Here is a 4,067-nt window from a genome sequence, read left to right on the forward strand (position 1 = left end):
TATTTATTTGGCACAGAGAGAGATCACAAGTAGGCAGAGAGGCAGGCAGAGAGAAAAGGGGAAGCAGGCTCCCTGCTGAGCAGAGAGCCCCATGCAGGGCTTGATCCCAGGACCCTGAGATCATGACCTGAGCTGAAGGCAGAGGCTTAACCCACTGAGCCATCCAGGCGCCCCTACTTTTTTTAGATATTACTTGCTTTTTACTTAAGTTTTGAATAATGAGAGTGCTGTTACGTTTTCTACATTTGTCATGACACAGAATAAAACACCCATCAACTCTATTTGCATATATCAATTTTCTTATTAAGTTGTTCAAACTATTCACATCCTCAACAGGTAGCTTGGGATTATAAATAAATGCACTTGTTTGTAAATACATACAAAGACCATTCTAAGCAATTCCACAACAGAGATGAAGAATGTCATTGAGGATGCAAAAATTACATTTCATTTTAGCCAAATTTTTAATATAAAAAAAGCAAACATCCTTTCAATTTCTATCATTTTGGGGAGTAGTAAGTTATTGAGGGGATAAAAAGTAAAATTATCTTTTAATCTTTCTAAAAATGAGAAGAAGAAGAAAAATAAGCTAAAAAAAAAAAAGTAGATCGGTGTTCTACAATAGTACATATGATGCCAGTGTTGATTTTGATAAATCAGGTATCATTTCCTTGGAATGGTTGTAGCAGAAAAGGATAACTAAAATGTGATCCTATGGATATAGAGCAAAGAGAAACCAAAGAACAGACTTAAATTAGATATTTCAAAAATTCACCAAATCCTCCAAAGGTTAAAGAGAAAGCTGAGCCAAGTACAGGTTAAAGTCGAAAGTTATAAAGGTATCATACTCTGGTAGAGATATTTTTATGCTTCATAGCCTGTCCCTATAATTGCACCTTCATTGGTTTTTAAGGGGGAAGGAATCTGACTATTTTGTATTCATAAATGCTAGCTCCCAAGCAAAGATTCTCATAAATCAGCTGTAGAAACAGGAGAGAGCTGAACTTCTGTGGATCTCGGTTTCCAGGTCTACGAAATAGGCAAAGGATTAAATAGAGAATACGGAAACTCTTTTATAACATTATCATATGATTCAATGGCATATTTTGCACTGTGGTAAAATAGCTGACAGCAGGAAAGAGCAGATGCTATGATGTCAACATCTAGGTTGAAATTCTGACTCTTTTCCTTACCAGCTGTATAAATTTGGGCAAATTACTTAACTTCTATTCACTAAGCCAGAGCTTCTCCATTTGTGAATGGAAATAATACCACCTTTGTAGCAGACCGTTGGGAGGAATAGAGATAATGCAGAGGGAGTACCTAAAGCTGTGACTGGTACATAGTAGGCATTCAGAATAGGGGGCTGTGATGATGATGATGATGATGGCAGTGTAAGTGATTTTTCTAAGAAAAAGAGAATAGGAAAAAAGATATAAAAGAAGTTGACTAATTTTTATTTGTAATACCATACTGAAGTTCAAGCTTTGCACAGTGGCAGTATCGCAGCCCATGAGGTTTATCCGAGGCACGATTATTGTTAATTGAAATCATACTGAAGTTCAGTATGATCTATGTCTTCACTGTCTGATACCTTTTATTTTGTTTTTGCTGCTGCTGATGTCAATCTATTTTCTAATAACAAATTATTTTTTGAAAACATTTATTTATTTGAGAGAGAGCATGTGCATGTCGGGGGAGGGCAGAGGGAGAGAATCTTCAAACAGACTTATTGCTGAGCCTAGAGGCCAACATGGGGCTTAATCTCATGACCCACAAGCCAAAACCATCATGACCTAAGCCAAAACCCAAAGACTGAAGCTTAACTGACTGAACCGCCCAGGCGCCCCACACCAAATATCAAATTTTTTAAAGATTTTTATTTTATTATTTGACAAAGAGAGAGATCACAAGCAGGCAGAGCATCAGGCAGAGAGACGGGGGAAGCATGATCCTTGCTGAGCAGAGAGCCTGATGCGGGGCTTGATCCAAGGACCCTGAGATCATGACCTGAGCCAAAGGCAGAGGCTTAACCCACTGACACCCAGATGCCCCCCTGAATATCAATTTAAAGTTATGATCTGAAATAATTTGGTCATTTCCAATTTTTCTTTTCAAACAAATTCAAAGAACGAAGTGTCATGGAACAAAAAGCTCACCACTTTAAGGACAGCCAGAATAATAGAATGCCTGGGCCTGGGCTTGAGTTTTGTGTAAAGATTTTAAGTGCTAAGTCATCTATTTTTCATATTGTACTTTATTCTCCAGCAGACTGTGGCAAGTACATAAATTAGGAGAGTTCTTCACATCCTGATTTCAAATTTGAAAGAAGAAACCTGCCTTGCAATGTAATTTTTAAATTATTATGTTTGTGATTTATTCTATTATTCTGAACTAGTATTTGTGTATTAGAGCTTTAAAGTAAACAGAAAAACTACAATTATATTAACTATGACATGAAATACCTGGCTTTAGAGATATGGGTATATTTTCTGGGTGTATGTACAGGTAGTTACATATTCATAAATGGGGAACAAATATTAGCAAATTCATTAATTAGTCATGCTTACGCTTTGGTCATTTGAAATAATGTGTTTGTTTGAACTAAGGTCTCCTATTTATTAGAGTCATTAATGACTATCTGTAAGTTATGGTGCTCTAACATTTCACCAATTTTTGAGAAATGCAGTTTTACATTTCTTAGCAGGGGACTCGTCTCATTCTTCATTTTTATAGAATGAAAACGAAACACAGTATGAAACTCCCTAGGCCTGTTTCAACCCTTTTCCTTTGTCTTACTCAATACACAGATCCTTCTGCCTTTAAAAATAAAAAAACTCTCATAACACTTACTACATTGTATTATAATATCTGTTAGCATTCTGCCTTCTTCAGTGCATCTCATAAGCATTATGATTCATTGTTGAATGAGTTCAAACACTCATTTATCCAAAAATATTTTTAAAAAATTTAAAATCATTATAACAAATAAAAATATTTTGGCTCTCTAACATATGCAATTATTATTTTACATTTATTCATATGGCACATGTTATTTTGTATTATATATCTAAGCATGTATAAACATGAAGACTATGATAGGAAATGAGAATATTTCTAAAAGCCAATACAAATCTTAAAAAGTTTTATTTTAAGAACACAAAAATAAAAATATATGCTCATCTTATATGTTATCTAAGTCATAATGTCTTATATATATGACATTATAAGTTATTGATTCTAAACATATTTTTTAAAGACATACTACAAAATATCAACAAAATTAAATCTTATAAAATAACTTAGTCACTGAAATATTTTTTTTATTTTCAATATGCTGTACAACTATTTTTAAAGCATTATATGATCTCCTACTTCAGAAACAAGTTATACTAAGAATATTTCTAAATTTTCATAATGAACTAGGGCAGCATTTTAAAGAGTGTTCCAGAAAATACCAGTTTCTCCAAATGTTCTTTTTTCAAAAAATGAGTTCATGATGTAGAGATAAAAAATAAGCATACAAAAGGATGTTTCACATCATATGTCATTAGGGAATTGCAAATTAAAACAACAATATACCCCTACACACTCATTAGAATGGATAACATCCCCAAACTGACAATTCCAATTGCTGGCAAATATGCAGAACAACAGAGATTCTCATTCATGCTGGGAGGAATGTAAAATGGCACAGCGACCTTGAAAAACGATTTGTCAATTTCATATTAAAATACAGTCTTTCTTGGGGTGGCTGGGTGGCTCAGTTGGTTAAGCATTTGCCTTAGGCTCAGGTCATGATCTCCTGGTCCTGAGATCTAGCCCTGAATTAGGCTTCCTGCTCACCAGGGAGTCTACTTCTCACTCTTTCTCTCTCTGTCCCTTCCCACTGCTCATTCTTTCTCTCTCTCAAATAAATGCATAAAAATCTTTTTAAAAAATACAGTCTTACCATACAATCCAGCAGACACACTACTAAGTATTTACCCAACTGAACTGAAATTGTATGGCTCCATAAAAACCTACATGTTGGTTATAATGACTTTTTGTATAGTCACTAAAAACTA

The 4,067-nt window shown here is 34.4% G+C and overlaps 1 pseudogene; it reads left to right on the forward strand.

Annotated features, from left to right (window-relative positions):
* Positions 1-1,483: 1,483 nt before the first annotated feature.
* LOC123394562 lies at positions 1,484-1,672 on the forward strand (annotated as a pseudogene).
* The last annotated feature ends 2,395 nt before the right edge of the window (positions 1,673-4,067 follow it).

This window comes from Mustela putorius, unplaced genomic scaffold (assembly GCF_011764305.1).
Source record: "Mustela putorius furo isolate JIRA1106 unplaced genomic scaffold, ASM1176430v1.1 tig00003834_pilon_pilon_pilon, whole genome shotgun sequence".
In the NCBI taxonomy this organism is placed as follows: domain Eukaryota; kingdom Metazoa; phylum Chordata; class Mammalia; order Carnivora; family Mustelidae; genus Mustela; species Mustela putorius.